General features: G+C 37.9%; 1 long non-coding RNA gene across 4 annotated transcripts in view; it reads left to right on the forward strand.

Annotated features, from left to right (window-relative positions):
• LOC102129505 (uncharacterized) overlaps positions 1-24,553 on the forward strand; it is a 324,484-nt gene that overhangs the window by 138,159 nt on the left and 161,772 nt on the right. The window lies entirely within an intron of this gene.

The following is a 24,553-nucleotide window of genomic DNA, read 5'->3' on the forward strand; positions in this document are numbered from 1 at the left end:
AGTGATATACACTGAAAGAAGGTAACTAACAGTTACATTAATTTTTTAAGTTCTGGCAGTGGTGAGTTTTCTTGTGTTCTGGACAAATGTTGCTTGTTAGTCTTTATTTTTATAATAGTTATGAATTTTGGTCTGTGTGTGTGCACACATGTATGAAAGATGTCCTCATGGATATTTAATGACGCATTGGCCAATGTGTCACTAAAATATCAGGTGCTCTTTAAAATTTTGGAAAGCAAAGTAAAGTGGGCCATACCAAAGAAAGATAATGCTCATCAAGTCAATGTACCAGGTTCTGATTTTTACAAAACCTTGAGCACTAAATTATATTTCCTGATGCCCAGGCCCTTTTTAGGTACTCCCTAATTCAATCTTTCCTTAAGGTAGTAAATCCCAATAATTATCAATGATTCTAGATACCATGGAACCAATGCCCAGTTCTTTGTTGGGCTATTGCAACCATAGATACTTGGCACCATTTGGTCCTGAGTTTTTGGCGTTCAGAGCCATTTACCCCATAAACATCATGCATTCTAGAAAAAGCCAAACTCTCCAAGAAATAGAAATGATAATAAAATGAAAGTATTATTTGGGTATGAAAGGCCTCTTATTAACTAAATGGGCCTGTGGCATACCAGACAAAGTACTGCAATGGTATCTTCAGCACACAACCCAAGACCAACTATAAATGATCCATTCAAGTCACTTAGGGTCCATGTGTTAAAGGACTTCCAGATGTCCTTGAAGGCAGACCCTCTGTTCTATAATCTGGATCTCATCCACCATATGGTGCTGATTTGGTTGTCGTGATGGAGCAAGGATGAAACACAGGCTGCTTTGCAAGCTCCCAAAGAGTTGGAAAATTGTTTAAGGCCTCATCATTTATCAGGTTGGAAGTCCCAATGGCAAACACTTCCTGACTTCAGTGAAGTAAGGAGATGCATGGCACGCTCTAAGGACAGCCTGTTTATGAAGAATATAAATTATTATTTCAATGCCCTGGAATAACCCCAGATATTTTGGGATCTTAGCAAAATTCTCAGTTCATGGCCAGATGTTTTGAGCTGAATTGGAATTGTTAAATGTAAAATAATTATCAGAACCTTCAGTGTCTATTCATCTTTAGGGGTTTTACTTCATTACTAAAGGTGTTTACTTCTCTTGATTATGGCCAATGGCCACTCCCACTGCAGTGTTTCAGTGACACTTAAAAAATCAGAGACAATTAGAATCTAGTGGGGCATTTAGAGAACATTTCAACACTCCTATTTTCCAAATTAGGAAATAGGCACGAATAAGGTGAATAATTCATCTTTGAGTCACAACTGGAGTCAATGCCTCCAGATTTCTGGTATAGAACCCATTGTACTCCTAGGGATGACCTCTCTGCTGTGGGTTTCCTCTTAAACAAGGTTATCTTGCTGGGCTCAGTGACTCAGGCTTGTAATTGCAGTTGAGAGACTGCAGTGGGAGGATCACTGGAGGCCAGGAGTTGGAGACTAGCTTGGGCAGCATAGTAAGACCTCATTTCTACAAAAAAAATAAGAACAAAACAATTAGCCAGGCTTGGTGGTGCTACCCTGAGTAGCTATGCCTGTAGTCCCAGCTACTCAGGAGGCTGAGGCAGGAGGATTGCTTGAGCCCAGGAGTTGGAGGCTGCAATGGGCTGTGATTACACCATTGCATTCTAGCCTGGGCAACAGAGTGAGACTTCATGCCTAAAAATAAGTAAAATTAAAATAAGAACAAAAACACAAGATCGTCTTGACTTGGCAGTTAAAGAGAAGTTCATTACACTGAAATGCTCTGATTCTGAACTGCAGGCACGTTGAGTTAGACATGCTCATTGGAAGGAAAATCCAGAGCCACCTTGTCTAAGTCTGTTATCGCTGCTATAACCGAATGCTACAGACTGGGTAGGTTATAGAAAACGCATTTATTTCATATAGGCCTGGAGGCTTGGAAGCACAAGATCTAGGTCCCAGCATCTGGTGTCTGGTGACGGTCTTCTTTCTGTGTCCTCACATGACAGAAGGCAAAAGGGCAAGTTAATATAATACTAGCATAAGGGCCTTAATCCCATAAATAAGAGAGGAGCCCTCCTGGCCTAATCACCTCTTAAGGACCCCACCTCTGAATACTATCACCTGGGCAACAGCTAAATTTTGAAGGAGACACATTCAAACTATAACACACCTGTAATCACATTCTTGTCTGCTTTGCTAATGTTTCCAGCCATCAAAGTCCATGAAGTAATGTTCTGACCCATCTGCCTGCCTCTAGTTGCTTGCTCCTTCAGCTTAATTTTCACATTTCTACCAAATATAATGTCCTCTATTCTTCAGTCTTCCCCCTCAAAAGCCATCTGTGGCTTCCTGTTGAATAATGATCAAACTTTGTCTTAGGGTATTCTAAGCCTAGCACCAAAACTGGCAAGTAGGTTTTAATTAGTGCACCAGCCCTGATGGATTTTGTCCTTTCTGCCTGGAGCTTTGTGTTGAAAAAGGATCTAAAGCTACATCTGAATTCAATGAGAAGGCATGTTGTGATTGATTGGGGATTGCTGCCATGACTTTGGTATCTGAGGGCAAAAGCCCAAGGCCACACATCTCCTATCCCTGCCCAACATGACCCAATCTCATCTTCTCATCTATCATTCCATCTCTGTGTCACACTGTATTATCAAACTCTTTTCTCCAGCAACTTCAAATTATGTTCAGTCAAGGGCAAGTAAAAACGTACAGCAATGTCTTCCTCATTAGATTGTCAGATATTTAAGAATATCCATATATTTTACTTCTTTAAAACTTTCGTATCTGTCCCTTCTTTGCCATCCCCACTACCTCTGACTTCATTCAGATCCTTGCTAACTCTCACCTATTCTGTTTTACTACTGTCCTATCTGACCATCATTTATTGTGAATTAAGCCCCTAGTGGCTCTCATTTCAATTTCCTTAGCTTGGTTGGAAGTCCCGACCTGCTAAGCTCACACACACACTTTAGCCAATGCTAACCTTTCCAACATTATCTCTGCCCCACTTTCCAATGCAACCTGCAATGGCAGTCAACTTTCAGTGCAATTTTCTTGAAGGCAAGGTTCATTTCTTACTTATCTTTGTATCTCACATCACCTATTATGTTGCTTATAATACTGTGGATATTCAATCACTGTTTGAATGAATGGATTAGTGAATGAAGAATCTTGAGGATCTACGTTTTAGTAGATCTGTTCTAAGTATAAGAACTGCTGAAAATATGCTGTAACCTCTAAGACTTGGAAGTGGGAGGGGATATTGAGAGCCTTGGCCACACAAAGAATGGCTCACCAGAAGTAAACGAAAGTTCTGGAAAAATTACCTGGTTAGGTAAGACAGACCTTGACCTGCCGACCAGGGGAACTCTAACTTCTGTAAGGAAGGCTCAGACATCAGACTTTGGCAAAGCCAGCTACTTCCCTTCACTCAGGTCTTGCTTCAAGCATTACCTCCCCTATCCATTGTATTCCCTATTTATTTTCCTCAAGGAACCTTTCATCTATTTGCCTTATTGTTTTGACTCTTTATCTATCTTCCATCTTTCCAAGTAGTGTAATATGAACACGAGAGCACAGGCTCTTTTGTTTTGTTTACAGCAGTGTCCGCAGCTCCTAAAACCATGTCTAGTACTATTCAATTTGTCAAATAATTGGATCTATAAACTCTCAGTACTAGTATTCACTCGGATAAGAGAGGGGGGTAAATGAGGCGATCTAGGTGGTGACCAATAATTTAGGGATGGATAGGAAGAGAACGATTATCAAGAGAATTAGTCTATGCACTCTTGCTCCTAGCCTCAGGGAAGAGGGCTGGCAGTAATTAAGTCAAGTCCCTACCAGTTCTAGAGTTTGGGGAAGGGTGAGGCTTGGAATGCTTTGAAGGGAAAGTGGCAAGAGAACTCCTGCGGGCAAGCAACCCTGTGGGGATAGTGAGTGTTCCACAGGTACCAGATTCTGGATCAACTTGGCAGTCCAGAAGAATTGCAGCCATAGGACCTGGTTCTGGGTGGACCACGGTTTTTAAGCCATGAGATTCGTAAGAGAGCTTTGATGTGGGTATTACATATGTCCCAATGTTGCTGGTCTTAAATCAGGAATTACAGGAAGCTTAAGCCCACTAATGGAGTCACATACTTTTAAGGTTGGGGGACTGGGGAAGGCTATAGAAAGACAAAAACAGAGGAGATGAGATTCAGAGAAGGAAACTAGTAATTGTTGAAGCTTGTTGTGTGCCAGTCATCGTATCTGATTACTTACATGAGCCATCCCATTTAATCCTCTTCAACCCTACAAGGTAGATATAATCAACTCCATTTTATAGATGAAGAAACTAGGTCTCAGCAAAATTAAGGAAACTCCTAAAGGAGGTAACACAAATAATAGAGAAACCAGAGTTTAAGCTCAGGCCTAGACAACTCCCAAATCCATGCATATTTTTTTTCATTCAAGTATAGTAATTTTCTGTATTGCCCTGCCCCTTTTTCTTCTGTGATATGTATGACAGATAATCACACCACTGACATACTTCTATGTGACTATCAATCATTGAAGGTGTCATCTGAGACTCTCCCTCTTTCTCACCCAATAATGCATATCAGAATGTGACTATGATATCATGGGAATAACCTTAAATTTGTGTTAAAAAACAGATGACTATTAGATTTCCAATCTGCAATAAAAACTGGTCATAAGACACTAGGATCTTGGATAGGCAGAGGCTGGAAATAGGACATTTAATTTGTTCAGATCTTTTTGGGTCACCATACTTGGTAAGGAGTTAAATTTTCAGGGGGAGCTGGGATTGCTGTCATTAAAATTTACTAAGAAAGGCACAGGGAAAAGAGGAATTGGTCTGAATTTGGAACTCAGCCTGATAAATTTGTCCTGGATCAATAAGTGAGAAATTAGCTGGACTGAATCCACAGTTTGGGCAATTAGTGAGGGAAAGCTATTTTTTTTTTTTTGATAAGTTGGGGTGTATCATGGACTTAAAACAAGAGTCAGGCTGCATTTTGATGCAAAAACTGTCTGATTTGGGCTCTAAACCTACACATGGACAACTCTACCTTGTTTGAATTGTTCTCTGAGTTCTATACAAAAAATTTTTGGAATTCGTTAATTTCATATGCAATAACAACAAAAATGCAATGATCATTTTATTAGTTCCTAGAACTGGAATAAAAAATTATCACAAATTTGGTGAATCTAAATGACAGAAGTGTATTCTCTCAAAGTTCTGGAGGCCAGAGTCTAAAATGAAGCTGTCAGAGGGCTACACTACCTCTGAAGGCTCTAGGGGAGGATCTTTCTTTGCATCTTTCAGCTTCTAGTGGCCCCAGATATTCTTTGGCTTGTGGCCACCTAACTACAATCTTTGCCTCCGTCTTAATATGACAATCTTCTCTGTGCCAGTCTTCTCTTCTGCCTGGCTCTTATAAGGACATTTGACAAATCTCATTTGTTATGAGATTTTGGTCTCATTTGGATAATCTAGTGTGATTGAAATATCAAGATCCTTGAAATAATTACATCAGCAAAGACTCTGTTTTCTAAATAAGGTCACATTCACTGGTTCTAGGGGTGAGGAGGTGGACATATATTTGAGAGGCCACTGTTCAAACCACTATTATCATATTTTTCCATGTAAAGGACATTAAAATACAAGCGAACAAATTTACATAATGTGCAGAGTATACAGAAGGCACCTGATTTTTTTTTTTTTTTTTTGGAATGCAGAATGTATTATAACAGAGACCAGATATCACAAACGGGTATTAAAATAAAGCAGGTGACTGCAGACATCTGGAAGTATGGTTCCAACCCGGAGTGAGACAATGATGCATCTTCTGGAGAACTTCTTGTTGAAAGGCTTGGGAGAAATGTGAGAAAGACTTGACTTCTAGGTAAAGAGAAAATGAATGAAGTGGGTTTTGTAGCAGACAGTGCTAGCTGCTAACCTAAAACCCCTCTCCCTGACTTCACTGGGGCAGCTGGAACAGCCAGAAACTAGTTTTCCCAGCCATCTATGCAATAGGGGTTGCCGTGCAACTCAGTTCTGGCCAGTGACACATAGCTGTGGATTCCCAACTTGTCAGTTGAGAAAAAATAATCCTTATTTTTCAAGCCAGTGTTTGCCAGGTGTTCTGGTCCTTGTAGTTCAAAGCATTCCCTATTGATAGAGTTGCTTTTCTAGAAGAATTCAGTCCCTTTTTATAAACAGGAAAATTCCTAACTACATCACAATCTCCAGGCTTAGAAGGTGAGAACCTAAGGATGGAAGTCTTTCTTTCTGACTCAGACTGACAATAAGCTTATTATTGGGTTTGGTACCTGGATTTTACTGACCTCTCATCTTCAAGGTGCTGGTCAGTTGCTCACTACATATAGTCTCAGGGTAGCCTACTTGTAGTTCTGAAACTACATACTGTCCATACTGAAGCTGGTAAAGGAAGCTTTGCTAGAGAACTCTGCTTAAGAAATCTACTCTCATTATCCAACTAGCATTTTAGATAACCAGCAGTTTAAAGAAGGTGACAAAAAAGGGAAAGATGCACCTGGGAAGAAATATGTGAATTCACGATGGTCCTGAGAGTGGCCTTCAAGCTTTGTGATTATACCTATGTCTCAGGGTACGATCACATTTACTCAATTTTTACATATGCATATTTACCATTCTTTTCCACTGAATATTCTGCGCTCCATTTTTGTGTTCACATACGTGAGTTAATACATATCTATGTTTTTAATTATATGAGAGTGTTATTCCATTCTTGCAAAGAAATACCTGAGACTGGGTGGTTTATAAAGACAAGAGATTTAATTGGCTCATGGTTCTGCGGGCTGTAAAGGAAGCATAGTGGCTTCTGCTTTCAGAGAGGCCTCGGGAAACTTACAATCATGGTGGAAGGCAAAGGGGAAGCAGGCTCATCTTAGATGGCTGGAGCAGGAGCTAGAGATGGGGGAGGTGCTACATACTTTTAAACAACCAGATCTTGTGAGAACTCTATCACACTATACAGTACCAAGAGGGAGATGATGCTAAACCATTTATGAGACACCTCCAACACTGGGGATTGATTACAATTTGACCCGAGATTTGGTGGGGACACAGATCCAAACCATATCAATAAGTAATACATGAATACCTTTCTCAATGTAAAACAAAAAATCAGTAGTGCCGATAAAATTAAGAACATCATTGATTATCCTACCCTCGATGCCCAGTAAACAGAGATAATGACTCATAACTCTTTGGATACTCTTGTAGGTTCATATTTATGTATTTATAAAGTACAAGTCTAAAGAAATTTTTAAGTCCATTTTCAGATGTTCGCATGCAAGCATTTAATAGAAATGATGTCATGTAGTAAGTACTGTTGCAGTATCTTGCTTTTTAAAAAACTAAATGTCTTGTATGTCGTCTCATATCCATACATATGAATCTTGATTATATATTTTTAACAGTTACACAGTATTACCTGATGTGGTGGTTTTAAAATTTGTCCACAAATTCTTCTATACTTCCTTTTGCAAGAGGTGGAGCATAATTCCTCCTTTGTTTAATGTCAGTTGAACTTAATGACTGTCTTCTAATGAATAGAACAAAGTAGAACAGCTCATAACTTCAAAGACTAGGTGGTAAAAGAAAGGCACTGGGATTTCTTCTTTGCTCTTCTTTCTCTACTTCCCTGGGGGAAGTCAGCTGTTATGAACGTTCAACAGCTCTGTGGAGGTGCCCACTTGAAGAGGAATGGAGGCCTCCCTCCAACAGCCATGGAAGGGAAGAAGACTTCAGTCCCAGTCAAGCCTTCAGCCAACTGCAGCCCTAGCCAACATCTTTACTACAAACTCATGCGACCACGAGCCAAAACCACCCACTACCTAGCTTAGCCATTCACAAATTCCTCACCCATAAAACTATAATATAATAAATATTTGCTGTTTTATGTCATTAACTTTTGGGATAGTTTACTACATAACAATTGATAAGTAATACATCTAGTATGGTTTTAATTGACTTTAGTGATCCATTCCCATATTGATAACATTTATATTTTTGCATTATAGCGGTACTAGCTGCCATCCTTTTCTTATTTCTTATTGTAAAAGTTTCTAATATTTCATTTTTAGGTATGACACTTTTTGCTGATTTTGTTTGATGCTTTTTACCAAGTTAATAAAATTCCCACAATAGCCCAAATTTGGAAGCAACCTAAGTGTCCATCAACAGATGAATGGATAAAGAATATGTGGTACATATACACAATGGAGCACTGTTCAGTCATACAAAAAGAATGAGATCCTTTCATTTGCAACAACATGAATGGAACTGGAGGTCATTATGCTAAGTGAAATAAGTCAGGCACAGAAAGACAAACATCACATGTTTTCACTTATTTGTGAGATCTTAAACTCAAAACAATTGAACTTACGGAGATAAAGAGTAGAAGGATGGTTACCAGAGGCTGAGAATGTAGTGGGAGAGGGAGGAGGAGATGGAGATGGTTAATGGGTACAAAAAATAAAAAGAATAAATAAGACCTAGTGTTTGGTAGCAAAACAAGGTGACTATAATCAACAGTAATTTAACTGTACATTTAAAAATCACTAAAAAAATATAATTAGATTGCTGTAACACAAAGGATAAAAGCTTGAGAGGATGAATACCTCATTTTACATGATGTGACTGTTATGCATTGCATGTCTGTATCAAAACACGTACTCAGTAAACACATACACCTACTGTGTACCCACAAAAATAGAATAAAATAAAATTCCCTCATAACTTCAGTTTGCTATGTCTCCTACATAAATGATAAATGAATGGTAAATTTTATTGGCTTCTTTTATTTTACTTACTGAGATGACCAATTTTCCAAACCTATTAATTGGTGGAATACATGAATAGATTTTTTATTAATTAAGGTTAAAAATACTTGTGTTTCTGGGATATATCCAGCTTGGTCTTGATGTTTTTTATACATGTATAGATTTGGTTTCTTTTATAATTGAATTGATTTATAATTTTTAACCCTATGATCATAAATAAGATTGGCCTTTAATCTTCTTCTATTGTCTAAATCAAGTTTTGGTATCAAGATAATGATAGTCTCATAAAATGACATTTTGTCTGTTCGTCCATCCACTGATGGACATTTGAATTATTTTCACCTTTTTGCTATTGTAAATAATGCCGCTATAAACATTTGCATAACTTTCTGTGTAGATGTGTATTTTTGGGTTTATACTTAGGAGTAGAATTTCTGTGTTTTATGGAACTATATGGTTAATCATTTGAGGAACTCCCAGATTTTTTCCAAATTAACTGGACTTTTCTATATTTCCACTAGAAGTGTGTGAGGGTTCTGATTACTCCATATCCTTGCCAACACTTGTTATTTGACATGTAAATTTTACTTAATCTAGTGGGTGTAAAGTGATATCTCATTGCGGTTTTGACTTTGCATTCCCGTGGTGGCTAATGATGTTGAGCATCTTTCCACATGTTTGCTGGACATTTGTATGTCTTCTCTGGAGAAATAATATAATATAATACAACATAATATATAAATATCTCTTCATATACTTTGCCTACTTTTTCATGCATCCAAGAAATTTAAACATAAAGGCACTCTCAAAAATGGTGAAAGTATTTTGGGAGGCCAATGCAGGAGGATCACCTGAGCCCAGGAGTTCAAGACCAGCCTAGGCAATATAGTGAGAACTTGTGTCTACAAAAAATAAAATAAAACAAACAAAAAATGGTGGAGGTTGTAGTGAAGGGAATTAAGAGGAGATTCATAAATCTAATGAAGGTACATCCTGAACTGTAGGCCAGCTAGTTTACAGAAATAAGATAACTGGGAGGAGCCTTCTGTGGTCAGGATAAATATAGATTATTTGAAAATTAAAATAAATACAAACAGAATAAATGCCCTGATACATATTTATACAGTCAATTTCAGCCGGGTGTGGTGGCTCACACCTGTAATCCCAGCACTTTGGGAGGTCAAGGCAGGCAGATCACCTGAGGTCAGGAGTTTGAGACCAGCCTGGCCACCATGGTAAAACCCCATCTCTGCTAAAAATACAAAAATCAGCTGGGTGTGGTGTTGCACATCTGTAATCCCCGCTACTTACGAGGCTGAGGCATGAGAATCACTTGAACCCAGGAGGCAGAGCTTGTAGTGAGCCGAGATCACACCACTGCACTCTGATGGCATCAGAGCGAGCCTCTGTCTCAAAATAAATAAATGAATATTTTAAAAATCAATTTCTTTGCCATCTCTTTAATATCTTGTCACTGGTATTTTCTAAAGGATATATTTTTAAATGTGATTCTTTGAATAAATTTCTTTCAATTACCTTCAAAATTGGTAAACTTTGGCAATTATAGCTTCAATTTCAATTAACATAACATCAGAGCTTATTTGAAATCAATTTTAAATGATATATTCACCAAAGATACTTTTAATACATTTCTGCTTCTAGATTATTAATTTAGTAGAAACGTTATTTTTTCTTGTTACTGTGCTCCATCACAACTTATATCCCTATAATCAATATAAGCTAAATTATTTTATATTAAAATTTTAATTTTTAAATATAATTTACAATATAACTCACAATAATGTCAGACACTTTATTTTTCAACAAAAGAAAATTCCAAAAGGTTTACATTGATTCCTGGTTTTCCAGGCAGATCATTGTGATATTTATAAGTAATAAAATCTCTGCCTCTTATTTTTCTGTCTATTGGTCTTTAACATCCACATAGACCTTCTGAACCAAGTTGAATAAGAGAAATGATAGAGGATTGCCCTGTTTCTAACTTCAGCTGGAATGCTTCTAATATTTCTCCATTAAAACTATTGTACATACTTTGGTTTAAAGAAGATACTCCTTTTCAAGTAGAAGAAATGCCCATTGACTCTAAGTGAAGATTTATTTTAAATCAGGAATCAATATTGGATTTTATCAAATGTTTAACCTTTGTTTCAACAAGTTACATTAATGCCTTTCAAAAATATTAAACCATCTTTCTATTCCTGAGTGTATCCAAGTAAATCCCCAAAAGTAATACAGAGACTAGGTTTCCTTTAAATGTGGAGCAAAAAGCCAGACAATCTTTGATAAAGTGTTGTTGAGGTGAAAGCAGAAAAGATACCTATGTAACAGCAAAAGCACAGAAAGCAGACTAAATATCTGTCAATATGACAAGAGTTAAATAAATTATGGCAGCACTCATACAATGGAATAAATTATAATCATAAGAATCATAAGAAAACTCTCCATTTACCTAAGTGGAGAAATTGCCAAGATACATTATAAAATCCAATAGGTAGTTTTAGAACAGTATGCATAGTGCTAGCATCTGTGAATTCAAAAGGGTTTGGAAAAGACAATCTATAAAATGGGAGAAAATATTCGTAAACTATGCATTTGACAATATATAAGGAACTCAACTCAATAACAACAGTCAAATAATCCAATTTAAAAATGGGCAAAAGATCTGAATAGATATTTCTCAAAAGATGATATACAAATGGATAACAAGCAGATGAAAAAAGTTCAACATCACTAATTATCAGAGAAATGAAAATCAAAACCACAGTAAAATACCACCTCACTCCAGTTAGGGTGGCTATTATAAAAAAAAAAAAAACACAAAAAACAAAAAAACAAAAAAACAGAACAAAACAAAACAAGACAAATGATGGTAAAGATGTGGAGAAAGGGGAACTCTTACACACTGTAGGTGGGAATGTAAACTAGAATTGCCACATTGACAACAGTATGAAGGTCCCCCCAAAAATTAAAACTAGAACTGCCATATGATCCAAAAATCCCATTACTGAATGTATGTCCAAGGAGGTGAAATCGACATGTTAGAGAGGCATCTGTATCTCCGCATTTATTGCATAATTATTCACAATAGCCAAGATATTGATAGAGTCAGGAGACAGCCAAATGCCACCCAGGTCTTTGAGCACCCAAGATGTTCTATTATGCCAGGACCCCAGATACTTTATATTCTCAGTATCACTGTTTATATTCTCTGTAAAGTTTTGATTATGAAAAGGGATTTATGAGGTTAGTCTTAAGCTGTAGCCAATCTGATGTGCTTTGCATGTCTTTTTGTATGGTTCTGTCAGACATAGGGGTACCATAGGATGGGGTGCAGGCCTAGGATTCCATATTCCTACTGTTTAAGCCAGCCTGGCAGACTGATCAGTAGCAAATTTTGCTGCAGGCCTCCATCTTGTTTTCCGTACTTGGGATAACCACGTGGCAGTGCTTTGTTTTAGCCTCCACCATTTTACAAAGGCAGCCTGGGTTCAATCTTGGCTTAGGGAAAGAGCTCTTTCTAGTTAGATGTCTGTGTGACCTTTGTCATTTCTTGATTCTCTTCCCCTCCATGAACTGCCTTGAACTTTGCTTTCTCTGAGCACCTGGGAGGTTACCTTTGTAAAGTTTGAAAGCCAGAAATATTGGCTACTTGGTGCAGCTAAAGTTGGGTAATAAGGGATTTAAATTGATTTTCTTAAAGAGTGCTCAGCTTAATTAAAAGTGGATATCCAACCCTTAGGTATATTTAAAAGGTCTTTATGTTTTTCTCTTCTTGGATCTTGTTTTGCTGGAAAAATGTTTTTTCTCATTTGACTGAACTCTTTCTCCATTTTGTTTTTCCACTCTTAATGCATGCATAAGGGACACTAAGATAATTTCTGATGACCTGGGACTCCTTGGGAAAAACAGAAAAGGTGCCATGGATTCCATTTTGGAAGAGACCTCTGTTTTCCTCATGGACCCCCCTGGAATTAGAGGTGGATAGATCCCTCTCAAAATGTTTTTGTCTTCCAGCTATGTTTATTAGGCCCTAGAAACTGCAGTTTTCTTAGCCTTGTGCTTAAAGGGCTGCACCCAGAGGTGCTAATTGGCCCTAATTGCTAATTGGTCCTAATAGGCCAATTAGGATTTTGGCAATTGAAAAATCGTATAGCTGCTGAATCTTCTTCTGCCTGTCTGTGTAGTTATGTATGTGTTGTGTGTGTTATGTTTATAAAAAAGAGCCCTAATTAATTGACTTAAAGAAGGATAAATACTTGGATCAAATATATTTCAAAGGAAGATAAAAGCTATGGTACTGTTTGGTTCACATGACTTTAATATTTGAGAAATAAAAACAGTCTTAAAGATTATTGGTAAAATGCAGATATCATCAAAATGCAAATTTGTGCCTAGGGTTAAAGAATTGCTTTGAATTAGAAGAGATAAAGTGAAAAGTTTAAACAAGTTGTGGACGGATTGTAAAAACTAATCTTGCAAAAGAAATTCCATGTGTGAACATATTGACAAAATTCAAAAAGTATTATATAGCTTTTCTGTAAATTGATCATTGAAATAAAATCACCACAAGGTTCTTCTAAGGCACAAATCTGCTGTTTAGCAAAATCTGTAAAGAATTATAAAAGGTTTTTGCTTTTTTGAAATTTCTGAGTCATCATTTTGGCAAAATGAATAACTTATGGTAATCTGGAATTCTATTTTATAACATCAAGTGTTTTAAACCTCTAACATATTTAACAGACTTCCCCAAATCAAACTTTAGTTTCAAAAATGGTCTTTTCTGATTCCTACCTTTTGGATGCTATAGAGGGCCCCTGGCTTTTCCAGAATTTGGTAACTAGTTGTGAGTATTCTTAACTTATGGCATTAGTGCATATAAGTTGTTTACATTAGTGCAATAAGAATCTATTTTCTTTTTGCAACAGGATGCAATTAGAGAAGCTGGTTGCTTTCCCAAGGCTTTGACTGGAAAGGTATGCTTCTCTTTAAGGAGTCAAACTTGACTTGCAGAGCCAAGAAAAGCCACTTGGGAAAACTGACCTCATACTTTGTCTACACAGTCTCTGTACAGGGTTCCTAACCTATAGTGAGTAAAGAATCTCACTTTCTAACAGACCCAGAACCCCGTGCTCTTGGGACCTCAAGAAGAGAGGATTTACCCAATTCACAGGTATTTGAGTATACAAACCCATGGCTGGGCTCAGCTTTAGAAAGTCCTATCTGAGATTCCTTGTGGAAAAGAGTTCCATCAAAGTCAATCTAAAATGCCTATGTAAAAATAATTATTATTCCTGCACTTTATGCAAATAATCAGGCCAAGTATAAGACGGAAGACTATTTTGCAAACAACTCAGTCCTATCATGATTTGTTTTTAACAAAAATGAGGGCTGAAAAGAAAGAAATTATATTTCAAAACTTAAACATTTGCCATTAAATCCTAAACTCATTAGTTTTTAATTTTTTTCCTACATTTTAGACTAACCCTGAGTATTCATGTGAACCAACCAGTGATCTCTGACTGTAGCTCAGAAGGAACAGTAGAGATGGGTAATTTAAAAATCTCGATGAATATTCTAGTCCTGAGCAATTATCCTAGAAATCCTGCTGGATGATGGAAATAAATAGGATGTCAATCGCCCAGAGATTTCCTTTTTGAGAAACTAAGACCAAGGGAACTAACTGAAGTCAAGCACCATGCACCCACATCTTAGCAAGCATAACTATAGCCACCAGTTATCTGGGAATGTCACGGGGCATCCTGTTCTCTCCCTTTTTGGAGGAGGACTGAATTCCACAACTTCATCTTAGCATTTAGCCTATGATAAGGAGTCCATGTAACCTCCCCAAGACACATTTTTGTCCCAATTTCAAACTTTGGGTGGAAGCCGTAGGAAAGAAAACTGCAGGTGAGGGATCCAGAGGCAGATGATAACAGAAATTAAAAGGCACAGTACAGGTGAGCATGACTAATTCCTGCTGATTAAGCCAAGCCTCCCATTTCATTGATAAAGATCATGCTAGTATCCATGGAATAAATTAGATCTAGAGAACTTGAAGATTACTGACAGGAGGGGAGATAGAGCATACATGGGTAAGAGTGGACAGTCCCACCCTCTAAGCCCCCCTGTTAACATGGGTGAAAGTCACTTTGACACCCATGGGTGGCACCTTGTCATGCTTGCTGGGACTCAGGGATAAAAGGACAGAAGAAAGAAAGAGGGATCCCTCACTTTCTCTCCCTCATGTATCTCAGGTATTCGCTAGGAAGAAAAAGGAACCAGGGACGCCTGATCCCCTTTTTCTAGATAAGTAGCCGTTCATCTTCAGTCTGTACCCCTTTCAAATGCATCTGGAACCCCTGGGACTCCTTTGAAAAAATGTCTTTTTTTTTTCTTTTTCCTTCTCCGTCCTGTCTTCACTGATAGGTAATTGTGTTCCCACACTACAGGACACTTCCCTCAGATGCATTCTCCAAACTGGGGAAAGTTAATTTCCCAAATCTTAAACTGGTTGGTTTAGGATTGGGTTCCTAAGGGAACCTAGATTTCTTTTTTTAATCAGTCAGGCTTTTGGCCTCCCCTCTCCCTGTGCCAATTGGTAAAAGGTCTTCAGATTTTTCAGCTGTCCTTACTCCACCATTGTTTCATTTTGATACATGTTTTCTAATAAGCTGGTTGGTCTCTTCTCACCTTCAGTCTGTCAAACTCTAAACTGTCATGCAACCAGAGCCTCAGATGATGGCCCCTTTTGCCAGGGACCCTTAAAAAGCCTCTTAGGGAGATCTGACTGCTGTTTTCCCAAAATAGCACCTTCTGCTAGCAAGAAGCAGTTAAGATTGGTCTTCATCCTTTTCCTTATTCTAATGGCAGTTAGATGCTCTTCTTTAGAGCAGGGCATGATAGATACAAGAGACAGCCAAATGCTGACCAGTCATTGTGCACAGGGGGCTTGCCCAAACATGCCCAAAGTGAAAATTCCATCCCTTAACATATATGCAGGAAGGGAAATAAGTTAATGTGGAGTGACTCAGACTGAGGACCCACCTGTGCACTGCGAGAATGGGTTGGAGCCACTAGGAATTCATACCTTATGTAAGGGGGAGGAGCCTGGCCTCCTCAGCTTGTGTGTGGTGGCCTGGTATTCTATCAGTGATGTGGAAGCCTGTCGGCAGGACACCCTTATTTTCACTGAGAGCTTTCTTTTAATAAATTCCCCTCTCCTCACCTTTTAATATGTCCACGTGCCTAATTTTTCATTTTTCCTGGTCATGAGACAAGAACCCAGATTTTAGCTGACCTAAGGAGCAAAAAATCCTGCATCAGTATAGAATAAATCTTAATGTCCATCAGTGGATAAATAGATTAAAAATGTGGTATATAGACACAAAAGAATACTATTCAGCTGTAAAAAGAATGAAATCCTGTCATTTGTTACAACATGAATCAACCTAGAGGATATTATGTTAAGTGAAATGAGTCAAGCACAGAAGGACAAATACCATGTGATCTCACTTATATGTGAAACCTAAAGAAGTCAATCTCATAGAAGTAGAGTGGACTAATGGTTACTGGGGGCTGAGGAGAGTAGGAGGCAGAGGAATGAAGAGAGGCTGGTCAGTGGGTACAAAGGTACAACTAGATAGGAGGAATATGTTCTGGCATTCTATTGCACAGTAGTGTGACTATGGCTAACAAGAACATGTTGTATATTTCAAAAGAGCTGGAAGAGCAGATTTTGTGTATTCCTAATACAAAGAAATGATAAAGATTTGAGGTAATGAATATGTTAGTTACTTTGATTTGATCATTATACATTGTATATGTATCAAAATGTTATTCCATTCCTCATAAATATATACAATTATGTGTTAATTAAAAACAAAATAAAACCTTTTTATTTTATTGTAAAAAAAATTGGTGGGATATATATGTGTGTGTGTGTATATATATATATATATATATATATATGCCACTTCCAAGCTCTGTCTGGAATTCACCTTATTCTTACCACCCTCACTGTGGCCACTCAGGTCCAAACCCCACTCATCTCTTATGGGGGTCACAGAGATAGTCTCCAAAGGGTCACTGCTTCTGCCTTTTCACTCCACTGTTTGTTGTCAACAAAGTGGTCAGGGCGTCCTTAAAAGATAAATCAGATTCCATCCCTCTTGTGCCCTCTGAAGTCTTCTTACTTTCTTCCAAGTAAAAGCCAGAATCCCTGGTTCACTTATGGAACCTCGTCTCCTGTTGTTGTCATTCCATTCCCCCTGATCTAGCCATACTGGTTTTCACAGTCTCACTCAAGCACACTGGGCATGTTCTCATGGGATTTTGTTGTTTTTGAAAGAATCCTATTCTTCCCTTCCTGGACAGCTGGCTCTTCCCTGGGTAGCCACATAATTAGCTCCCCCAGTGCCTCCAAGTCTTATCTTTAAGGCATTTTCTCAGTGAGGTCTACCTTTACCTCTACTTCTAACATTTCAGCCACTCCCACATCAATATTTCATGTCTATCTTTTCTGCTTTTTTTCCCCCTTTGTAACACTTGTAATCATTTATGTTTCTTACCTCTCTCTCTCTTTTCCTGTCTTCCTAATTAGAATGAACATTCTATGATGGTAAAATTACTCTGAGGAAACCTCTTTTTTTTACTACTGAATTGTCATAGCAGGTGCTCAACAAATGTTGTTTTGAAGGAATAACTGAATGAAATATTAAATATAATTAACATTTCAGGAAAACTACAAAGGAAACTGATAACATAGTTGCCTTTGGGGAAAACAACTGGGTGGTCATTGTTAAAAGGAGGACAGGCCAGGTGCGGTGGCTCACACCTGTAATCCCAGGACTTTGGGAGGCTGAAGAGGACGGATCACATGAGGTTGGGAGTTTGAGACCAGCCTGACCAACATGGAGAAACCCCGTCTCTACTAAAAGTACAAAATTAGCTGGGCATGGTGGTGCATACCTGTAATCCCAGCTATTTGGGAGGCTGAGGCAGGAGAATCTCTTGAACTCAGGAGGTGGAGGTTGCAGTGAGCCGAGATCACACCATTGCACTCCAGCCTGGGCAACAACAGCAAAACTCCATCTCAAAAAATAAATAAATAAATAAATAAACAAATAAAATAAAAGAGGAAGATCACTCATTGTATATCCTTTTGCTATGTATTACAAAGTTAGAATATTTTACCTATTGAAATATATATATGAATTAATTGAAACTTTTAAAAATATTTCTTTAATTGGCAACCACTATTACTCAAGAAGTCAGCCTAATTAGCTTATTAATTTTCTGTGTGTTGCCAATGGAATTATGAATAGTGTTCCTTGATTCTGGTTTTAATATACATTTGTATAAGGAGTGAGCTTTAGGATATATGAATATATTTCAGAGTCGTGTATATTTTCTGTGAACTGTATGAGTATACTTTGCTCATTTCTTTGTTAGGTTGTTGTTTTTTAGGTGTATAATTTGCAGGAAAGCTTGAACATTAGTGATAATAGATGCAAATATGTTTTTCCATTTGTTGTCTTTTGCCTTTGCCCGTAGTAGTTTTGTCATGCATAAACTCATGGTTCTACGTAGTTCAGTTTATCTTTTTTTTCCTGAAAATAGTTTTTATTCTTTCCCATGGAACAGTTTAAGTAAAATTGCAGTTATCTGTCCTTTAAAGATTTGGAGGCTTTTCCCCATGAAACTTATGCAGAGTGTAACTCATGACACCCATCTCTATTTCTTCTACAGTAATTGGTATATTTAGACTTTTTATATCTTCTGGTGTCAATTTTTTAATAAATTATATTTTCCTAAAAAATATTTTAAGTTCTCAAATTTATTTTCACAAAGTAGAACAAAGTAGTTACTTGTCATTCTTTAATTTTTCATTGTATTTGTGGTTATTTCTCTTTGTTTCTTGTTTTGATGCTTAAGCTTACTTTAAGTTAGATAAAAGTTAATTTATTTTAATTTTATTTCCGAAGGAACCAGATCTTGAAATTATTTTTTAATTCTTCTATTTTATGTTTTCTTTTCTTTCTTTCTTCTTCTTCTTCTTCTTCTTTTTTTTTTCCAGACAGGATCTTGCTCTGTGATCCACACTGGAGCGCAGTGGTCCTATCATGGTTCACTGTAGCCTTGACCTCCTGGGCTTAGGCTATCTTTCCACTTCAGCCTCCTGAGTAGCTGGGACCGCAGGTGTGCACCATCACACTTGGCTAAGTTTTGATTTATTTGTAGTAAGAGGGTTTCCATATGTTGCCCAGGCTGTTCTTGAGTTCCTAGCCTTAAGCGATCCTCCTGCTGTGGCCTCCCAAAGTGCTGGGATTACAGGCATGGGCCACCATGCCCAGCCTGTTTTGTTTCTAATTCTTTACTTTCTTTTTAAATTAATTTCTGTTTTTCTTAGATTTTTGTAATTTTTAAATTTTTTGATTTGAATGTCTAATTTATCATTCTTTTATTTAAAAATGTTATTGGAGACTATACATTTTCCTCTGAGCACTACTGTAGCTATATTTCATAGAATTTAATACACAACATTTTCTTTATTGTTGATTTTCAGAAATTCTACAGATTAAGTTGGATTGCATCTTTGATCAAATAATTGATTAGAGAGGGTTTTAAAATTTCTAAATGGCTTTTTGTTTTTTGGCTTGATATTAATTTATAGTTTTCTTCTTTTTGAAATGTCTTTCTGTTTACTAATGGCTTAACAAATGGTTAAATTTGAAAAATATTGCTTTCACATAAAAAGGTCTAATTTTTTTCTTTATAATATACAGACCATGGTATGAATTGTTAACTCCTTTCTATATTATTTTTTCTTCCCTCTTCTTATTTACCGTTTGTCTGTTTTTATCCTTATAGTCTGAAATAGATGAATTAAAACATCCCCCCCATAATGACTGTCTCTTTTTTTTTCCCCAAAAAAATTAGCCGGGCGTGGTGGCGGCACCTGTAGTCCCAGCTACTCGGGAGGCCGAGGCAGGAGAATGGCGCGAACCCCGGAGGTGGAGCTTGCAGTGAGCTGAGATCTCACCAGTGCACTCCAGCCTGGGCGACAGAGCGAGACTCCATCTCAAAAACCAAACCAAACCAAACCAAAAAACTTATATATCTTCTTTCTCAATCAATATGTGCCTTTCCTTCCTGATTTTTTTTTTTTTTTTTTTTTTTTTTTGAGAAGAGTCTCATTCTGTCGCCCAGGCTGGGGTGCAATGGTGAGATGTCCGCTCACAACAACCTCCGCCTTCCAGGTTCTGCTGATTCTCATGCCTCATGCTCCCAAATAGCTGGGACCATAGGCATGTGCCACCACGCCCGGCTAACTTTTGTATTCTTAGTAGAGACGGGGTTTCGCCACGTTGGCCAGGCTGATCTCGACCTCCTGAACTCAATTGATCCACCCACCTCGGCAGCCCAAAGTGCTGGGATTACAGGCGTGAGCCACTGCGCTCCCCTACCGCTTTTTTTTTTTTTTTTTTTTTAACTTCTTGAACCAACTAGGATCTATTCAACTAGACTGTTGAATAGATGTGTTGAGAACAGACAACCTTAAAATGTTACTATAATAGAGAGAAAGCAGACCGGGAGTGGTGGGTGGTTCAAGCCTGTAATCCCAGCACCCTGGGAAGCCAAGGTGGGCAGATCACACGAAGTCAGGAGTTTGAGACCAGCCCGGCCAACATGGAGAAGCTCATCTCCACCGAAAACACAAAATTAGCCAGGCATGGTGGTGCGCACCTGTAATCCCAGCTACTTGGGAGGCTGAGGCAGGAGAATCACCTGAACCCAGGAGGCAGAGGCTGCAGTGAGCCGAGACCGCACCACTGCACTCCAGCCTGGGTAAAACGAGTGAAACTCTGTCTCAAAAAAAAAAAAAAAAAGAAGAAGAAAAAGAAAAAGAAAAGAAAATTAGCTAGGAAGTATTCCATCCTCTTTAATTTTCTGAAAATGTTTATATAGAATTAAAATTATTTCATTATTGGATGTTTGGTAGAATTCAATAGTAAGGTAACCTGAAAAGTTCTTTTTGCGAAGGTTTTTAACTACACCTTCAATTTGTTTTGGAGATACATGACCGTTATGAATAGCTTTATCTACTTATTCTTTGTTTTTTTGTTTTTTGGTTTTGTTTTTTTTTTTTTTTTTTTGAGATGAAGATTCGCTCTGTCAGGCAGGCTGGAGTGCAGTGGCCCCATCCCCGCCCACCACAACCTCCACCTCCCAGGACTGTCTCTTATAATATCTCCAATAGTTTTTGCTTTTTGAATATTGATGCTATGTTAAAAAGAGTTACTCATAAGTGCTTTGTTTCATTTTTAATCGCAGAGTACTTTTTATCCTCCTCTAATGTTCTTTGTACAATTCAACTTCTTTTCTTAAAGACCACACCTCATAAGTGCTTTGTTTCATCTTTAATCGCAAAGTACTTTTTATCCTCCTTTAATGTTCTTTGTACAATTCAACTTCTTTTCTTAAAGACCACACCCCATCCTTCCCTTTCATTGACTTTTGTCAGTCCATGGTAGTCAGTCTTTCAAAATCATGTTTTAGTTAGGTTCCACATACAGAACATTTGTTTTGTGATTCAGTCCATATGCCATTTTTTCTATTGATGGATGAATTTAGTTCATTTTTATTTAATGATATGACCCAGATTTGGTTTAAATTATGTTATATACTTTATGTTATGTTTTCTGGTTTTGTAAGTTTAAAATGTTACCATTATAAGTCTACGTATTTTGTTTTGTGGGTGTATTTTATCAGGCATCAGGAAGGTTTGAATACTCATTCTAGTGGTTACTTTAAAAAGTGTAATCTTTGCAATCTTGTTACGTTTCATAATTTCTCTAAATTTTATATTATGAGGAAAGAAGAACTTTCTTCCCATTCATCTCACTTAATTTTAATTGATCGTATTATTTTTCATGGTATATATTATTGTTCTTTTAAATATACTTACACATCAATAGCTAGATTTGTGGATCTTAATTTTTATCTTTGACCCTTAGTTGTTAAAGATTATGAACTCATGCACCTGTATTATACAGAAATAATCCTGAATTTACATCCAGGGATAAACACCCGAGGCAAGTGTGAAGTATAGTTGTTACATCATCCAGTGCCACTGTCCTGGGGACACAGAAGGGAACATCTGGCTACCAAGAATGGACTCTGGCATTCTGTCTGTTTTTAAACACCTACCACTTGGCCTGACTTGTGCTATGCAGATCGTACAGTTATGCTAAAATCTGGGGCATGGTGAGTAAGCAGGGGTGTGATATATTTTGTGGAAGTCCAGTTTTCTCAAGTCATGAGAATCCAGCAGTGCCTAGCCTTATTTTAGTTATGTATTGCATTAATATAACATATTGTTAGAAGCCGGAAGAAGGTAAAGGAAACACCAAATACATTTTCTGCTGTACCACTTCACTTGAGTTTGCTGTTGATGGAAGCCCAGCACTCCCCTAGCATAGCTTTAAAAGGCAACACAAAGCTTATTATGGTTGTGGCTCATCCAGACTCCCACCCAAGTACAGCAAGCAACAGGCTGTGACTCAATGTCCATTTAAAAATATCTGAGTCTTGGGCCAGGCACGGTGGCTCACCCCTGTAATCCCAGCACTTTGGGAGGTCGAGATGGGGGATCATGAGGTCAGGAGTTTGAGGCCAACCTGGCCAACATAGTGAAACCCCGTCTCTACTAAAAATACAAAAAATTGGCTAGGCATGGTGGCAGGTGCCTGTAATCTCAGCTATTTGGGAGGCTGAGGCAGGAGAATCGCTTGAACCTGGGAGGTGGAGGTTGCAGTGAGCCGAGGTTGAACCACTGCACTCCAGCCTGGGCAACAGAGTGAGACTCTGCCTCAAAAAGAAAAAAAAAAAAGAAATATTAAAGCGTACATATATTTAGTAAAGAACTCATGTCCACAATATATGATTCAATTTTACAAATCAGCAACTAAATTTCCGAAGTAAAAATGGGCAAAAGACTTGATCAGGTACTATCCAAAAGAAGGTAATCCAAATTGTCAATAAGCATATAAAGGGCTGGTGCTGAACAATCATTATTTGTTGAGGAAATGCAAATGACAACCCAAATGAGATACCACTACACCCCCACCTGAATGGCTAAAATTAAAAAGTCTAACAATACTAAGTGTTAACAACAATGTGGGTTAACTGAAATGCTCATACTTGACTATTGACACTGTAAAGTGGTTCAGCCACTTTAGAAAACTATTTGGCTGTCTTATTTTTATTTTTTTCAAAGTCAAACTTATTCCTACCCTACCTGATCCATCAAGTCTCCTTCTAGCTGTATACTCAAGAAAAATCAGTGCATATATCTCAAAAAACATTTTCAGAAAAAAATGTTAAAAGCAACTTTATTTCAAAAGACAACATTTCAACAAATGTAGTTTAATGATCTAATTGGCATTTATTTGTGATTCATGAATTAGGCAGCATCTCATCTAAAAATAGAGAAGTGCTATGCTGTGCATGGCAGAACAGTCAGTTTTGATCAGGTAGCTTGAACAGGAGCAAGAAAACAGCATTGTACAAAAAGTGGATTTGTTAACATCAGGTTACTTAAGGTTACTTTCCTTGTAAGGGTTAGAGCAGAGGAAACTTCCTTACCATGTTGACAAATGCTGGGTTGTTCAGGGATCTGGCTGTCATCTCTCCTGACTTCTTGAAGGTCAGATAAACTTAATTTTGATTTGATGACATGGAACTTTAGCACAAGTGACTTAATTTTGGTTTTGTGTGTTGGGGCCTAGGGCAGGAGCTGAGTCCAAACCAGTGGCCTTCCATACATTTTGTTTAACAATTATAATGGCCCAAACTATCAACAACTCAAATGTCCATATCAACAGGAGAATGGATACACTGTGATGCATTCGTGCAATAAATACTGCTCACTGATAAAAAAAGAATGAACTGCTGATACATGCGACACGGATGAGTCTCAGTCTTTAGGTAGAATGAGAAAAGCTCAGCCACAAAGGCATGGGTACTGTGTGATATCAGAAGAGACACCACTAATCCATGATAATCAGAATCAGAATAGTGGCTCGTTCTTGGAGAGGAGTGGTAAAAGGACACAAGGAATTTTTTGTAGAAATAAAATATTTTATGTCTTGTGACATCCAGTGTGCAATGTGCAATGATAACATGCAATTTACTGTTTATAAATTATGTCAATTGAAAAAAAGACAAAAGGAGAAAAGAAAAGAGTAAAGTATATGTCCCAAGCTTATAGAGCACCTACGAGACCTTGGGTTTATACCGAGTTGTCTTTGGTTTCAGACCTCTTCCCTTCCTGTTAGAACACAGACCTTTCCAGGGGTCACCTGGTTTGTTCCCTGGCACTGCTGCTGGGTGTCACCTCATCATAAATTCATCCAATGTTGCTGCACATCACTGCTTCCTAGTCCTCAGGAGGCTAATGCTCCTGACGGGTGCCGTCTGACCATGTCATTGCCTGAAGAGCTGACCTGCTTCACAGGCAGGGGGACAGAGTGGCACATCAGAAAGCCACTGCTATGCACTTTACCTAAAATTAAGTGCTAAGGAATAATAATGGGGCTTTTATGCTTCATGCATGTTTTCCTTTCCATTAAATCTCAGATATGCTGTTTGCATATCTTAGTTCAGGC

The sequence above is a fragment of the Macaca fascicularis genome, chromosome 16 (assembly GCF_037993035.2).
Source record: "Macaca fascicularis isolate 582-1 chromosome 16, T2T-MFA8v1.1".
Lineage (NCBI taxonomy): Eukaryota > Metazoa > Chordata > Mammalia > Primates > Cercopithecidae > Macaca > Macaca fascicularis.